The sequence below is a fragment of the Strix aluco genome, chromosome Z, assembly GCF_031877795.1.
Source record: "Strix aluco isolate bStrAlu1 chromosome Z, bStrAlu1.hap1, whole genome shotgun sequence".
NCBI lineage: Eukaryota > Metazoa > Chordata > Aves > Strigiformes > Strigidae > Strix > Strix aluco.
In genome coordinates, this window is record NC_133971.1 from 26,249,257 (window position 1) to 26,267,580 (window position 18,324).

Here is an 18,324-nt window from a genome sequence, read left to right on the forward strand (position 1 = left end):
CTGGAGGCCATGCTGGAGGTGACCCACAAGGTACACGTCCCCACCCGCCGGGGCAGCCTTCCCGGCCCACCAGCGCTTGGCTGCGCAGAGGGCTCTGCAGGCCTCCTCCCACCAGCAAATGCTGTCAGGGTGGCTGCCTGGAGGAGCAGCCCCACAGCCACAGCCTCTGGGCAGGAGCAGGGGGCAGGGGTGGGAAAGGCTGCTTGGTCCCTTGTCAGGCAGGGGGATTGAGACCCACGGTTTGATGTGTGCAGGTGAACGTGCTGGTGGAGTTTCTGGTGGAGAACTGCAGGGATCTCTTTGAGGAGGAAGCGGGCAGCCTTTCCAGCCCAGCAGACGAGGAGCTGCCAGTCCCCCTGGAGAGATTCAGAGGTGAGAGGGGGGACTGAGGGTTGGCACCGGCTGGGGCTTGGGACACCAGAAACCTCCGTGTTGCTTCTGACAGGGCTGGGCATCGAGTGTTGTCCTCTCAGCCCCGCTTGTCCTGTGGCCTCTCTTGCCACTGCTCTCCAAACATGAACGTCTTCCTCTGCAGGATGAGCTGAAGCCTGCAGACAGGGCATCGGAGGGCTGACCACAGAAGTGTAGGGCTTCGGGTGGGGGTTGCTTTAGCTCTGTTTGCTTCCAAGAAGTCACCATGTTGCACATGCTTTTGCTTTCTAGACCTGAGTTTGGAAGAGAAAAGTGTCCCTGCAGGCAAAGTGGACACCGAGCACCGAGCAGAAGCTTTGCCGCATGCACCCCCCTCTCTGCTCGGTGTCCTCACGGAAGATGGGGGAGATACGGCGGTGGAGTCTGAAGTGGGAGAGGTACGTCAGCTCCCCAAACACGGTGACAGCGTGTCTGGGGTAGGAGGGGAGTCGCTGCTGTGCCTCTGCCTGGCAGTAGAGCTGGTGTGGGTTTGGGTTATTCCTCCACCCCTTGGGATGATACATAGCAAGGGAAATCGGCAAGGTTGTGTCTCAAATGCACTCGGCAGGTGCTTAATCAAACCAAAGGCCCACAAAATGCCTACAAAGAGGCAGAGGGGAGCAGCTGTCAACTTCAGGGGGGTTTTGCTCAGGCCCTACTTCATCAGAGCTTCCTCAGGTCTATTTGGGGGTCAGCAGGGGGACTGTGTGAACTGTGGCTGATGCAAACCAGCCCAAGGCATCTCCTCTGGAGATCTCAGGTACCAATTTAGCAAAGAGTCGCTTACCACTCCAGGTCACCCCTTGCCACATGCCAACCGTGACATTTCTGGTTTAGGCACCGCCAGCTTTGCCTCTAGCCACCCCCGAGAGCATGGCAGACTCCCTGGGGCGCCCAGAACAACTGGCCAGGTTTCCAGAGGAAAGAAGGTAAAATGAGCTCGCTTTGGTTAAAATCAGAACTGACTCCAGTGGGTCGTGGCTTTCCCTATCTAATCCCGCTGTGGGATGGAAAGATTTGCAGGCTCTGCCCACGACGAGGAGAAGAAGAGGAGCCGGAAGAGAAGAGAGACCTGGGGAGAAGAGAGCGAAAGCTGCGTGGAAAAGAAGAGGAGGAAGAGAGAAGGTGCTTCTGGGGACGGACCAGCGAAAAGACGCAGGAAGGCGCAGCAGGTCGGGCAGCCCAGGTGCGTGCCGGGCTCTCTGCCCAACTTTCACACCTCTCCACACTCCTCTGCGTCAGCCCAACGCGCTGGCGAGGGACAGCGAGGGACGGTGCTGCGCGGGGTCTGGAAATAACTCCCTGGCAGGGCCCAGGGGCTCCCGGCCGAGCCCTGCGGCGTGGCACAGGGGCACTGCGCGTCTCTGCGCGCGCTCGGGGCTCGAAGGGCATTGCCCGGGGGACGAGGCGCCAGAGCCACCCCGTAGCCAGCGCCAGCAACAGCTCTCTGCTCTGGGCCGTCAGCAATTCCTCACACACGGTGTTCCCCAGAGAGGGCAGCACAACCCTGCCTCTTCCTGCCGCCAGGGACTCACCAGAGCTTTCTGACTCTGTCCTTGCAGGTGCCGATTCATTGTCACCGCCTGATCCGCTGACTTTGGGGCCCCCAGCATTGCTGTTTGCAATAAAAAGTTGTTTTCTCTCTTGTGACCGAGTCTGCCACAAGACATTCTGGAGTGGGGTCTGTTGTTCTGTGATGGATCCTGGGGGAGGAGTTTGGGCTGGTCCCTTGTCCCAGCACCCTTCCCAGTGGGCGTCAGGGCTGAGTCGAGGTGCTGTAGGAGGGAAACCCAAGCCCAGAGTCACGCGGGAGGGTGGAGGTTGGACGGAGCCTGTCCAGGTCGTCTGGTCCAAGCTGGGCTCAAGCAGGCTCAGCTCGAGCAGGCTGCCCAGCACCATGTCCTGGGGAGTTTGGGGTTTCTCCCAGGAGCAGCGCCGTGAGCTCAGTGTGAGGGCGAGACGTAGGCAGGGCACAGTGGCCAGGAAGGGCTCAAGGTCCTTATGGGGCCACCGTCCCCGGCAGCTCGCTGTCCCCCGGGGCCCTCATCCCTGCACACGGATTGTCGGGCAGTTTCCTCAGAGCCCCCGAACTCATGGCAATGGTACAAACCAAACGTCCCCTCTGGGCGGTAGAAACCCTCCCCTCAAACGCTGCACCCACTCCTGGGTTGGAGTCCTGCAGCTGCGCCTGGGGGGTTTCCTCCAACACAATTTTCCTCTGCACAGGGAAATACTAAACGCTCCCAAAGTAAGGAGCCGGTCGGGGGTTTCTGGTGGGTGAAGGGGGCAGCCGTAGCGCTGGGTCTCCCCGCCAGCCCCAGGGGGTACAAATACCTTTTAGATGGCCCGCAGGCACGGTACTGAGCAAGACCTCAGCTTGCCTTTGATTTTTTAAATCAATAAACAAGTAAATAAACAAATAAAAAATGCTGTAAATAGCCTAAAACAAAGCTTCAGATGGAGAAGACAGCCGTGCTGGGGCACGCCGGGGCAGCCTGGTTTGCTGACAAGGCAGCTGGAGGCTCACAGCCCCCCCAGCCCCACTCCCCGATCCCCTGAAGGCTCACAGCCCCCCCCAAATATTTCTGTAGGACCTACACCCCCCCCCCCCATTGACACTGACTCCACCCCACACCTTCACTGCAAGGTTCTTTATTCCCTTAGGACACCCCCGCCCCCCCCCGACAGAAAACCCCCCAAAATACACCAAAAATAAAAGGGGGGTGGGACTTCCACAAGCCATGCCCCCCCACACTCCTCCCCCCCGCCCGGCAGGTTTAAGGCACTTGTGGGGTGGGGGGAGAGCAACCCACCGGGCTTGGGGGGGGCACGGGGAGGTGAGGGGCTGGCGGGGGTGACCGGCAGAGATGGGGGGGTCGCTGGGGGGGGGGGGTGGTCACTTTGGGGGCCAGGGCGGGAGGGGTACACCACCACGCACAGACGCTGCCCAAAGTGCATCAGGGCGGCTGCGGGAGAAGAGGAGGCGGAAAGGGGGAGGGCTGTGACCCCAAAGTGCACTACAGCTGCCCCCAAACCGTGCCCCCACAGTGCTCCCCACAGACCTTAGCACCCCCAAATCACCCCAGACAACCCCCATATCACTACAACCCCCCCATATCCCCTCAAATCACCCCAAAATTTCCCTATAGCCCCCCATATCCCCATATTACCCCAAAACCTCCCATATCCCGCCATATCACCCCAAAACATCCCATAACCCCCCAAATCACCCCAAAACACCCCCATATCCCCTCAAACCCCCCATATCACCCCCAAACCAACTATACCCCGAAACCTCCTCTATATCCCCCAAATCATCCCTAAACCCCCCATATCCCCTAAATCACTCCCAAAACCTCCCCATATCCCCCCAAACACCCCATATGCCCCCAAACCCTCCCAAACCCTTACATATCTCCCCAAATCCCCACAAATCACCTCAAAACCTCCCCATCACCCCCAAACCCCCATATCCTTCAAAAATACCCTTACACCCCCCATATCCCCCCAAAACCCCCCTGATCCCCCCAAATCACCCCCACATTTCCCCCCCAAACACCCCCATATTCCAGCAAATCACATTAAACCCCCCCATAGGCCCTCAAATCACACCCCCATATCCCACAAAACCCCCCCATATCAGAGAGACCACAGAGAGCTGGAGCAATACCCAGATAACATGGAATAAGCCTGATTTATTCTTGTGAGAGACGAGAAACCAGGCCTGTGAGAAACTAAGAAAAACAGTCTGAGAAAGCAAAAGTTGAGGCTGATCAAAGAAATGCCTCAAACACTCGCAAGACAAAACTATGAGTCACAGGGTGCATTCTGTGGAGGTCGAAGCTGATAAGGCTGCCCGAATAACACAAGATGGGACTGGAGGAGGGAGCCCTGTGAAGACAGGACGGCTCTGCTCTGGTGCACCTGGCCAAAACTTCAAGGGCCATCTGTCCGGTGAATGACCTTTGCTTCATTATCCACGAAATGCATATTAAAGTTAACACCCCTCAATATGCTAACGAGGGCTAACATGATCATGCTAATTACATCAACCCATGAAACACCTCACCCCTCCCCGTACATGGGATACGTAGGTATGGGGGTCGACCTAGGGGATGGACCCAAGGAAAGTGGGTATAAATCAAGAAGGGAAGAGGGGGGGGGCCCCGAGGAGAGAGAGTGCAGTGAAGCGAAGAAGACGGATGCCAGTGAAAAAGACGGATGTCTCCTGTGCCTCTCGGAACCCTCGTCGGCAGGATCAGCGCAGAAACCCAGACCGGTGATCTGTATTTCCCCATTCCCTCTATCTCCCTCTTTTCCCTTTCCTATTAAGAAATGCAAGGCATATTATATTGCTTGCCACAACTTGCTATATACTTAGCCAACTATCGTGTGTTCAATTAGTACATTGTGAGTAGTTAATAAATGTTTAGACTTGGAGACTTGTTGTCCGCTCCATTGGGGATTTGCGAATCTGAGTCACTTGTCCCCCTCGTCTGAGCGGGACGTGACAATTCTGTACAAACCTTTAGAGTGAATAATAACAGGAGAACTCAGGAAAAAATCTCCAGTTTTTCATAGTGTTCCATCTTTCTGTTTAGCTGACTTCTTACTTGAAGTAGATTCTTGCTTTCTTAAGGGATATACGTTTCTAAACAACTTTGTAGAAGACATCTGTACAGAAATACAAGATCATTGTTTAAGTTGAAAAACTGACTTATCTTCAAGTTTAATTCCATTTTATTTGTCTTCAATGTTATTTTCAAGCTGACATTTTGAACTTTGCTACTGATACCTCTGTTCATTATACAATGATACTGCCACAGCAAGCAATGTAGACAACCTTATTTTATACCCAAAAGAAAAAAAATTATCAGAGTTTCACAGAATACGTTTAAGGGCGTGAGTAAGATAGGAAACAAATAGTTTCTTTTACAAAAAAGTAGATTCAAAGTTTTAGAGTATTTCATTAGACCAGCTGTTCTAGTTATAAAACAGAAGGAAACTGATGGTGAAAATAAGTCTTCTGTCCACCCTTTGAGCCTGCCCAGGTTACTACTAAGGCCTAAAATCATATTTTTATAATTGTCATGCATACAGATGACACAAACCTTAGTTTTACCTCAAAAGGAATTGCCTATAACATGACATATGCTAAGAGTATGTTCAGACTAGTCTTCGTAACTACTCAGCATGCAACATCCTTCCCTGTGAATCCCTGTACGCTGCAGCTAGTACACGTTCTTGGCAAATACAGACTGACTCTCTTTGGTTAGCTTAGAAAGTTTAGCAGGAAGACAACGTAAGTGTTTAAGAATCCTATCAAAATACATAGATAAGGATAAGATACTGCTGCATAAGAATGTTTGCTCCTTTCACGAGTCCACCTATACAGAAAAGGTGGACTCGTGAAAGGAGAACTAACTTCAAAATTGAACATAACCAAACTATTGTCTTGTTGCTTGTAGAAGGTGAATTAGTCACAGCAGGTTTTGCATTTTTCTTGTTCTCACTTTTCACAAAATCCTAAGAAAATAAATATGACAAATTTTAACTAGGATTCTTCTGGAAAGAACAATTATCTGTATTAGAGAAGCAGCCACTGTTTAAATGCTATGACTAACAGTAGGGAGGCATTGACTAACACTGGATAGAGGTAACTATTCAAATGTGAATGAAACGCTAAACAAACTTGTGGAAGGGAACTAGAAATGCCTGCAGTCAAACCATTCTGACATTTACTATTTTCTTCTCTCCATTATTTCCTATACTTTTGTCTTTAAGAGATTTGACAAGCCAGCACACAAATTGAAATTAATAACTCTAAGTGTAAATTCAGATTTATGGTGACAAGTATGAAAGCCAGGTTGGTAGCACAGTGCCTGGTTAAGCTGTCTTGTAATGACATCTTCTATCTCGTGAAGTGGTGCCAAGAGAGTTCAGATAACCGACAGCCATACCAGCTGGTAACAGCATCAGAAAATGGAAAGAGGGTTTTGTTCTTTAACTAGAAGGGAGTCTCTGGAAAAGATTTGGTTTTGTTTGTTTCTAAAAAACCAAGGGGGGTTTGTTTTATTTTTTTAAAAAATTTGACATGAGCAGTATGTGGTTATTTTAGCACTACAGGTTTCCCCTCAGTCCTTAGTTTTAGTTTTAACAGTGTTTTTCAGTTTTAGGAAATTTAAAAACCAAATTGTGTCTTCAGTAGACTTGTAACAGTTAAAGTTACTGAATCACTTTATAATCTATCTCTGTTTGGCATATGTAACATGAAGATAAATATTTAAGAGTAACATTCAGGTGAATAAAACAGCAATAAGATACTTTTAAAATTAGTTCCACGTTATTGAAAAATTACTTAGCTAAATGTTATCCCATCGGGGTATGAACATCTACACTATGAGAGGATTTATAAACGGATCAGTAAAACAGTCTTCTCAAAACATGGGTGACTACGTTAGATGAAATATATCCATCTGTAGATAAGTGCAGTACTTTTTCAGTGCCTTCAGAAGGATGATTATTTTTACACTTACTTTTCCAGGAGCCTAAGAGAATACTACTCTCAAAGAAAATTGGTTCAAGACATAGGAAGTTTAAATCAACTCTGGACATTATTCCAGAATGAGGTGTTCAATTCCAGATGAATTAACTTACACAGCTTTTAACAGTTACTTTTGCAATCCAAATTTAACAAAGTGAGTTTATCGAAGTACTGTTGAACACTAATCACTGAAGTGGCCATTTCCCTTAACTATTTTACTAAGAGATTAAAAAAACATCACTTGAGAACGCTTGAAGGAGAATGCTAGAAAAGCATCAGACACTTCACTCCCCAGCTGAGACAAACTCACTCAAAGCGTCACTTACCACTTATGCAAATGATCCACAGGTCACCTCCCTTATACCCCCCTGTCAGCTGCAGAAGTCCTTACAAGTGCAGAGATTCATAAGCCCCACAAGTAAGATTACAGGTATGTAAGTACCACCACAACGAGGTGTCAGGGTTTCAGAGCCTCTGTAAGTGTTGTAGAGATAGCTGTGTTTGTGCTAGTGCTGATAAAAGGCAGAGGAAAGAAATGTGCAGTTCGAGTAGGAGCGGAGAAGATTTTTACCAGCCTGAACTGCTGTGAAGCCTTAGTCTCGCATGTAGACACCACAGCACTCTAGGAAGGCTGGTGCATATAACCTAGCACAGCTGAAGGAATTAAAGAGGAATTAAGTTCTACAGAAAACAGGGAGGTTCAGGTGCTCATGCAATTAGTTCTGTATATTCCCTCTAAGTACAAAAAGATCAAAGAAAACACAGACTGGACAAAAAGTCAAAGGAAGTGGTCTTGAAACTCTGAAATGCATTGATTAAGCCCAGGGGCTTAACTTGTAACTGCCTATTAGAAGAGATTATAATTGATACCAACGGTTGCTTAAACCAAAAGAAGCAGTTCTATTGAACTGGTCTGTAATCCTGCAGATCACAGCTAGAGACAGAAGCAAACAGTAAGAGCAAGGAGAGAGAAATTAAAAGGTAAAGAGGAAGTACCGATCAGGGACAAGTGTCCAGAGTCTGGATAAATTGAAATCTATGACTTTATTCAACATAGGCCAGAGATCCACCACTTGGCAGGGGCGGGGCATGGGGGGGAAGAGGTTTAAATATTCTCTCTATGTATCCTTAGGATCTCAGTGAGAATCAAAAGGATAGGATTTTAACAAATGATCAGAGTAATAAATTGAAAAACTGCACAACATATTTTGTCAGTTGGTCTAAGTCATACCTCATCCACCTCTTCACTCTTCCTTTTCTTTCTTGGCTTGAGCATTTTAACTGTAAGTGGTAAGGTGCTGCCCTGGTGCTTCACCTCCATCTTACTGGGTTGCAGAGCTGTGAACTGGATTTCCACCTCTGGTTTTGGGAACTGACTAGTATTTCCATTTTCTGTGGACACTTCTGAAGAGTGAAGGACAATTTCTGAATGGTCCTGCAAATACATGGAAATTTTAAGAACACAAGTTTTGAAATAACTGAGCTAAAAAACCCATAATACATATCTTTCCCCAATGGATTGCAAAGTAAGCATTCCATTTTCCAGCTGTTCACTTTCACAACACTTCTAATTGAAGGAATCTACTTCAAGCATAGCAGAGTTTAACCCTTACTTTCTAAATCTTTGTTACATTTAAAAAAGTTAATGTTTCTATCCACAACCACAGAACTTGAACTCAGCCTGATACTTTGTTTCCAAGTCATTTTGCTCAAGGGCAGAGACAGTCACAGTTTTCACAAGTAGCAGAAGTAGAATTGATATGACTTTCATCTTAACTCTGCTGCTCCTTAGGAGCTAGGCAGTAACGGGAGCTTTTGAGAGAAAAGTATAACCTTTCTCTAGCCTATCTTTAAGGAATTCTCCCTTCCCCTTCTACACCAGAGAAGCTGTGCAAGTAACGAGGTCCAACCAGCAAGCTACAAGCCAAATTCAACCTATGAGAGACTTCTACATCACCACCTGTTCTCTGGAGGAAGAGCAGGCACTAAGGCAGCCCGCTGCCCACAAGCTGAAAACCTTGTCTTGTACCTGCTCACAGCCAAACCGCACGGACTGCACAGGGAGGGTGGGACGGAAAAGTCAGTTTGCACAATTTTTCTTCCTCATCAGCACTTACCTTCCACCATCCACCCAACCTGTTTTTCTTAGCAAAACCAGTAAATTAGAGCTGTGGTCTTCCCAGCTCCTGCATCTCTGTGGCAGCAGTTTAGCTGGGACTCTGAGTGGGAATACGAGCACCACTGCATTCCCAAAAATGCAGTTGGCTAATAAAAACATTTTTCTTTGTAACTGCTGCTTCATGAGAGTTAGCAATCAAAAAGTTACGTAGGAATGGCTAGTGTCGTTAGCTAACAAAGTTACACACAAGAATCCTGCAGTGGAAGAAAGCAAATCCAATTTGCCCTGCTATTTCTCATCCATTTAAACGGGTTTATTTAACTTTTTTTCAAGTGACTTATCTAATAATCAGCCACTTCATAAGCATTGGTGAGAGGCAGGATTTCAAGAGCATGCAGTTGAAGTCAGATATAGCTATTCACGTGATTATGTTACACATCTTTCACTTCTACCAAAAGCCACTAAATCAGGTGATCTGATCACCAAGAAAGGTATTTGCAGAAGAAAACTTTAGAATTGTTCAGACAGCAGGATACATTTTCTTCCCTATTCTGCATTTAGCAAAACCCATACAACTGCATAAAATTTTTAAATTTCAGTTTTGTACCTACCTCACTTAATGAAGAGGCACTGCTAAGACATCGAGATAATGAATAATTCCTTTTAACTTCATCATATCTAACTGGAATACTTTGTCCAAGTAAAGGATTAGTTCTGCTTTATTTTTCCATGAAGTGTAAATATTTAGAATGAGAAAAGATTATGCTAAACTGTAAACCTCAAAATATTTTGATTTTTCTAAAGCTACAATACAAAAGCTCAAGTGCAGACAGCTAATGAACACCAGGGCTGAAAGACAACACAAGTCGAAGGCAGTAACCTCGACTCACGATGCCATCATAAGACGTGCCCTGGTGGGTCTCACCAACAGTCTGTCTAGTTCAATATTCTGCCCCAAGAGTGGCAAAGGGAGATGCTTCCCCACGTGAAGAGGATATGGTCCCATTATTTTACCTGTTTCCGGGTTGCGAACCAACACTGGGGCTTTAACTCGTGTCTCGAATGAAGTATTCGCGTTGAAATGTCGAACTATCGGAGGATTGTTATCTAGCAAAGAACAATTCAAAAAATTAAAAACGTACAAAGCTTTCTGTAGTCGTTCCTCAGGGGTGGCAGCCCCTACTGCCCCTTTTTGTTGTTGTAGTAAGCGCTTTAAAGACTGGTGAGAGCGTTCAATTAGAGATTGACCTGTAGGGGAATGAGGGATGCCAGTAGTGTGAATTACACCCCAGGAGTCAAGAAAGGTTTTTGTTGCAGTTGAGACATATGCAGGACCATTGTCCGTTTTTATCTGAGAAGGTATGCCCAAGGTGGCAAAAGCACGCATTAAATGTTTACGGACGTCACGCGCCTTCTCTCCTGTGTGGCAAGAAGAAAACAAAGCGCCTGAAAAGGTGTCAATGGAAGAATGAACATATTTCAATTTACCAAATTCTGGATAATGCGTAACGTCTGTTTGCCATAGTTGTAAACTTTGTAGACCTCTAGGATTAACCCCTCCTGCTATTGATGGGAAAGAATGCCTTTGGCAGTCAGGACACACAGCGATAATATTAGATGCTTGTTGGGAGGTAAGCCCAAACTGTCGTTTGAGACCTCCAGCATTCTGGTGAAAAAAGGAATGGCTGAGTTTAGCTTGTGCTATGCGATCCGGCAATACCTGTACTGGTAATGTCAGCATATCTGCTCGTCAGTTCCCTTCTGCAATAAAACCAGGTAAAGAAGTATGCGATCTGACATGCATAACAAAATAGGGATGAGGGCAAGAATCCAAAAGAAAGATAAGCTCTTGTAATAAAACAAACAGCTCAGAATGTGAGATATCACGTAATACAGATGCTTCAGCTCGCTCAGCAATCCCTGCAACATAAGCTGAATCAGTAATAAGGTTAAGTGGTGTAGACCACCTCCGAAACACTCGAACAATTGCAGCCAGTTCCACGATCTGGGGAGAACCAGGAACGGTCTCTATGTCTGAGTCCCATCGTCCATGCTGGTCGTCCCACCATAAGATGGCTGATTTGTGCGATTTCCCAGACCCATCCATAAATACAGTAAGGGCTTGTAACGGCTGGTCACTTCTTTTCGGCCTGGATATCAAGTGAATATTGGCATTAAGCAGTTTGTGCGAAGGTGGGTGGGATGTGAGTTGACCCATATAGTCTGCCAGTGCCATACTAAAAACGTCTGATTGCTGATAAAGCCATTGTAGATACATGCTTGTCACAGGTAGGCAGATACAAGTAAAGTCTACCCCTGATAATGTAAGTAAGTGTTGTCTGGCTTTAATTATTAAAGAAGCAAACATCTCATGCTGTGTCGAAATAGTTTTTGTAGATTGATTTGGCAAAAAAATCCATTCAATAATTAACAATGGGTCTGGCTTCTGAGAGTCCCATTGAAAAATCAGTGCATGAGGCTGTCGAGCAGGATTTAAAATAATGAGATGAAAAGATAATTCAGGAGCCCACCGGTGAACTTGCCTGTTGGCGATCGCTGTGGCAACCTTTTGCAAAGAGGCAACAGCCTCAGAGCCGAGACTGTGGGGGGAACAAAAGTCAGTATCCCCTTTAAGCAGTTCAAATAAAGGACTTAAGTCTGCATTAGAAATTCCCAACAGCGGTCGGACCCAATTGATTGTTCCCAACAATTTCTGTACCTCATGCAAGTTTCTAATGTCTGTCTGTATCTGTAAGGGTTGAGGACCTGATGCGCCAACCTAAGTACTTCCATGGTGATATTTTTTGAATTTTTTCCGACGCAATACAGAGGCCTGCCGAGTTGACAGCAGCCGTGACAAGGGCTATAGCTTCCTCCATGACCTCGTGATGTTGTGTGGCCACCAAGATGTCATCCATATAATGATATAACAAAACATTAGGCATCGTGGCCCTAACAGGACTAAGTACTTTAGCTACATACCACTGAGAAATTGTAGGACTATTCTTCATTCCTTGTGGCAGCACAACCCACTGGTACCTTTGCAACGGGGCTGGCATGTTGACGCTTGGAACTGAAAAGGCAAATTTAGGAGCATCATCAAGGTGCAGTGGGATATTGAAAAAGCAATCTTTAAGATCAATGACAGTCAAATACCAATTTCGAGGAATCATAGTAGGGGACAGGAGTCCTGGTTGGAGGGCCCCCATGTCTTCCATAGCGTCGTTAATTTTTCTGAGGTCGTGGAGCAAGCGCCACCTGCCGATTTGTTTTTTAATGACAAAAATAGGCGAGTTCCAAGGACTGGTAGAAGGCACAATATGCCCTTTTGTTAATTGCTCTGTAACTAATTCTTGGAGGGCGCGAAGCTTTTCCAGTGGTAGGGGCCATTGATCTACCCAAATAGCGGTATCGGTCTTCCATGTCAATTTAAGGGTGTCGCGCGCTTCAATGGCCCCCTCTAAAAATGGGTCTGAATGGACATTCCCCACTGGGACAGCACATCAGGCCCCCACAGGATCAGAGGGACAGGTAACACAAAAGGTTTAACAGAGGCTATATCCCCCTCTGGACCTTGAATCTGAATTAATTCCACACTTTGACGGCTGTTACCAGTTCCTCCAATTCCAGCTAACGTGTGGGAAACATTAGCCAGAGGCCATTGTGGAGGCCACTTAGCCAGAGATATTATCGTGACATCAGCTCCAGTATCAATAATTCCATTTAGTACTACTTGCTGCTCTCCACGAATAAGGGTACATTGACATACAGGTCGCTTCTGAGAAATAGATTGCACCCATAGAATTTGTGGGTTCCCTGTAAACCCAAATCCTCCCCGCCTTTGATAAGATTGACCAGGAGCAGGGGAGTTCGTCCCCGCAGGAATCAATATTAATTGCGCTACACGACTACCTTTAGGTATCGTGCAGGGAGGAAACGGAGTCCATGCCGTAATTTTAATTTTGTCAGTACTGTCAGAGTCAATGACCCCTGGTAATACAAAAAGCCCTGACAATGTAGTAGATGATCTTCCTAACAACAGCGCCTGTGTTTTAGGGGGTAAGGGTCCCGAGATATCTGTCGACAGCAAGTGAACTGAGCAATCAAGTAATGTTACTGTGTAGGCGGTTGCCAGGTCCAATCCTGCGCTCCCGGCTGTTGCTGGACGAAGACTTGAGGCGCTGCTGCTTCCCTCTGTGAGGGCTGGAATGTCGGCTGCGGCATTTGTGTCTGCGCGCATCGCTGCCCCGCGCTCCATGACCGGTTTCCCTGTATCAGTTGGCCCTGAAAATCATACTTAGACCGACATTGATTAGCATAATGACGCCCTTTTCGGCATCTAGGGCAAACCCCAGGGGCTTGGTGCCTAGCCCCCACATTCATAGTCAGGCAATTCTTTTTAAAATGCCCCGATTTACCACAGCCATAGCAATTTCCCAAGCTTGACGGACCGCGCATGGCTGCAAGGGCAGCAGTCATGGCCTCAAATTTATGATCCACAGTGCCAATTCTATTACAAGCCTCCACCATTTCAACCAGTTAATTCAGGTTAGGAAGGGATTTCAGGAGCTTTTTACAATCCACATTAGCATTTTCAACAGCCAGTTTCAGCAACAGAATGTCCCGCGCTTCCACATTATCTATCTGATGCTCCAGAGCCTGCTTTAATCTATCAATAAATTGCATATAGGGCTCTTGAGGTTCTTGAGTAATAGTTGTAAAAGCTTTCTGTGGCTTCTGTGTGTCTGGGACCTTAAAAAAGGCCTTTTTTGCTTCCTCACAGATCGCTTCTAGAGCCTCCCAAGGGATATCCCGAGCCTGGGCTACCGGATCAGTGTGCTGACCCGTGCCGGTAAGATGCTCTATAGTTAAAGCAGCCACAGCTTGATTAGCATGACCCGCAAATGCACGGAGAAGAACTTGGAGCCCTCCCCTCCACTGCGACTCCCACAACGAAAACTGAGTCGGAGTTAACAGTAATTGTGCTAAGGATTTTAAATCATGAGGAGTCATGACATAGGTATCAAAAACCGAAGCTAACAGGCTTGCGAAATAAGGAGAGGAAAGCCCGTGCTCAGTGACGGTACGGCGCAACTCCTTAATTACAGAGAAAGTTAAGGCTTCCCATTGTGCCCCCCAGCCCTGATAAATCACAGGAGCAACTATCATTTTTGCAATCTCGAGGTCCCCTTCCTTTAAGGCTTGGCGTTTTATATTAGCCGATGCGTCGCGTGGGTCAGGGGGACATAAGTCCGGCTCCTTCTCGGGATCTACCGGCCCCGAATCAAAGGAGTCCTCCCCCGCAGGATAATTTGCAGCGCCGACCTCTGGGGGTCCTCGGCAACTTTGACTTTCCGAAGGCGGAGAAGGGACCGTGGGGGTAACGGTCGGGGCGGCGGGGGTATTCCCTTTAGTCTTTACGTCGCCATTGTTACTCTCCTCTTGAGCTTTTAAAGCTTCAAAAATGATCCTCCACCACGGGAGCATATGCTGTGCTTCTACACTCCCCGATGTGGCAGAATCCCACAACTTCACCCCCACATCATCCCGAAGTTCCCGCGTAAAAATACTAGAAGCAGTTACAGCGGGTATCTTCATTTGTACCCAATTAAGCATGGCTTTAAGGTCGTGCCCAGAGATAACTTTCCCATGCTTTTGAAGAAGAGCTTTCATAAGCTCATATACATCTCTCTCCGGGGAAGACACTTGATTCCCCATGTTTCCCACAGCTCACCTCTCTACTCCGGAGGGATTTCAGGCCGGTCCGCTCCTGCTTCCTTTCAGCAGCTCATTCAACGTTCCGTGGGACTCGCAGCCTGCCGCGCAGATAGGCGGTCCCTGGACCCACCGCGTCCCGGAATCGGATCACGTCGGGGTCACCAATTTGCCGCGATTGAGAGACGGGAGGCAGGCTTGATGCAAGCAAAGTTCTCCACTTTATTACATGTAACACTCATTTTTATAGAGAATCAGAAGATGTGTGGGTTAAACTGATTGGTTGCTATGCTTCAGAATTCTTACCAGCGCGTGCTAATTGGTAGCTACTTAACCTTTAGCAATTGGACTAATAGCAGCTAAGCTGCTCCTATAAAAAACTCTAAATTCCCAGCTGTCTGCACCGTCTTCGGCCGTTTATCAAGCATGACTCACAGGTTAGCAGTTCTTCACCATATCAGCACTTTTCCCAGTGTTTTTCTCTTCCCTTTATCAGGCCTCCCAAGGTTTGTAGCCTACAAGTTCCAGTACATCACCCTCTAACAACGGAGCAGTACAGGCCGTTCTGTCTGAGTCCTTCAAGTCGTACCGGACACTGGGGGCGGTCCCGGGACGGGCAGCGAGGTACCGGCGGCCAGTCCCGCGGCGGGCTGGGAGATACCGGGGGTCGGTCCTGGGGCGGGCTGGGAGGCACCAGGGGCGGTCCCGGGGAGGGCTGGGAGGCACCAGGGGCGGTCCCGGAGCGGGCAGCGCCGCCGAGGTTCGGAACCTGCAGCGCGGGACCGGAGGCCGGTCCCGGGGCGGGCAGCGCGGCACCGGGTTTCCGTGCCGGGGCGGGCAGCGCCGTCCGGGTCCGGTCCCGGGGCGGGCACGAGGTACCGGCGGCCGGTCCCGCGGCAGGCTGGGAGATACCGGGGGTCGGTGCTGGGGCGGGCTGGGAGGCACCGGGGGCGGTCCCGGGGAGGGCTGGGAGGCACCGGGGGCGGTCCCGGGGCGGGCAGCGCCGTCGGCATCTGGTCCCGGAGCGGGCACCGCGGCACCGGGGTTCCGTGCCGGGGCGGGCAGCGCCGTCCGGGTCCGGTCCCGGGGCGGGCAGCGAGGTACGGGTGGCCGGTCCCGCGGCGGTCTGGGAGATATCGGGGGCGGTCCCGGGGAGGGCTGGGAGGCACCGGGGGCGGTCCCGGAGCGGGGTGCGCCGCCGAGGTTCAGACCCTGCAGCGCGGCACCGGAGGCCGGTCCCGGGGCGGGCATTGAGGCACCAGGGTTTCGTGCCGGGGCCGGCAGCGCCGTCCGGGTCCGGTCCCGGGGCGGGCAGCGAGGTACGGGTGGCCGGTCCCGCGGCGGTCTGGGAGATACCGGGGGTCAGTACTGGGGCGGGCTGGGAGGCACCGGGGGCGGTCCCGGGGAGGGCTGGGAGGCACCGGGGGCGGTCCCGGAGAGGGCAGCGAGGTACCGGCGGCCGGTCCCGCGGCGGGCTGGGAGATACCGGGGATCGGTCCTGGGGCGGGCTGGGAGGCACCGGGGGCGGTCCCGGGGAGGGCTGGGAGGCACCGGGGGCGGTCTCGGGGCGGGCAGCGCCGTCGGGATCCGGTCCCGGGGCTGGCAGCGCGGCACCGGGGTTCCGTGCCGGGGCGGGCAGCGCCGTCCGGGTCCGGTCCCGGGGCGGGCACGAGGTACCGGCGGCCGGTCCCGCGGCAGGCTGGGAGATACCGGGGGTCGGTGCTGGGGCGGGCTGGGAGGCACCGGGGGCGGTCCCGGAGCGGGCAGCGCTGCGGAGGTTCGGACCCTGCAGCGCGGCACCGGAGGCCGGTCCCGGGGCGGGCTGGGAGACACCGGGGGCCGGTTCTGGGGCGGGGAGCGCGCCACCGGGGTTCCGTGCCGGTGCGGGCAGGTCCGTCGGGGACCGGTGCTGGGGCGGGTAGCGCGGCACCGGGGTCAGAACCAGGACAGGCCTCTTCCCCCCCGCCTCTCCCCACTGCGGCCGCGGTTACTCCTGGTGTTACGTTGGGGGAAAGGCTGTGGAGGGGCGGAGGGGGTGAAAACTTTTAGGGGCTGCTGTGGGGCTGCAAGTGGCGGGGAGCGGCCGGGGCCATGGCAAGGCCGTGCGGCAGTGTCCGTGAGAGCGGGAAACCTGCGGAGCCTTTTGCTGAGAGACGGGCATCTGCAGAGGGAACAGTCTTCGTTTAAATCTCTTTAAGTGTAAGTACTGATGCGTTATGGTTTTATAAGCTGCCAGCTGTGAGGTTTGGAGCCTTTCCAGGCCTTGTGCTGCCTGACAGCGCTGCAGGCTGTGTGTGTGCTGTGAGCACGTTTGGCTTTGTGTGCCATTCTGGATCCCCCTCGGGAGGTGTCTGCAGCTCCAAACTCTGCTGACACCATAAGCAGAACTACAGTGACATCTCCCCGCACACAAGTACGTTGGAGGCCCCAGCCAGGCAGTGTGCCCGTTTCCCGCAGCACATCTCAGGTAATGACAGTGCTGTGTGACTGACACAGTGTGCAGACAGATGGACAGTCGATCTTGTCTTTGACCTGCTGTTAGTGGTGGGACCTGACTTCTCTGAGTGCTGGGCTCACAGGAATGCTTTGAATTCCAGCTTGGCTTGCAGAACTTCATGTTTGCCTTTGGCCCCTTGGGTAAAAAAGCACCGAGTGAGAGCATAATCTTGACAAATCACACTTTAAAATAAGCTTGTATTTAAAACAAAATGTAAACTGTCAGCTACCTAACAAATATGTTTCCTGTCAAGGTCTGGTAAGAGTTTTGCCCTGTGACTTGTGTAGCTGATGAATAAGACTTCTGGATCGGGACAGCACAGGTATGTTTCTTTCCAGTAGTAGCTTATTCCCAGCTCAGTGTTTGTTCAAGCTTTGTCAGTATTTCAGGCCAAGTTTTTCCTGGTTTTCATATAGTTGTCTGACAAAAATAAGAACTGTAGATTAAACTAAACGTTGCTGCTTAGTTTATGTATTGCTTTACGTCATTTGCATCTTGGTGAAGTTTGTCTGGCTTCATGAAGTCCTGTATCAGCCTTTTACAAGGTAGATAGGAGGGCTGAGCTGTTAACTGTTCTGACACCAAAGTGCTGGCATCTTTCAGTTTTTTTGCTGGGGGGAACAAAAATATTACGCCTGCTTAATAGGCAACACTTTTTCTGAGCAAAAGGTCTTTGAACCAGCCCTGGTCTGTCTGCTGTTTTAATGAACACTGTGTGTTCTCCATTAGTATTTAGAGACAAAACGTATATGCATGGATGTAGCACAGACATGGGAATGTAGTGTTAGAAGACATTGACTCATCATGTCCAAAGCTTCAAAACTGTAGGAGCCACGTGGTAGGTGTCTAATTGCTGGAATGCTTGCTGCCACAGTCTGTGAGTCTACGAGCCCAGGGAGTTGCTGTCATAGTCTGTGAGCCCACGGAGTTAAACTTAATACAGAACAAAAGCTGCCAAGCCACTTCTGTAACATCACAGGAAAGAACAGTTGGAGAGTGAAGTGCAGACAAAATATACTAATATTTTGAAATAAAATG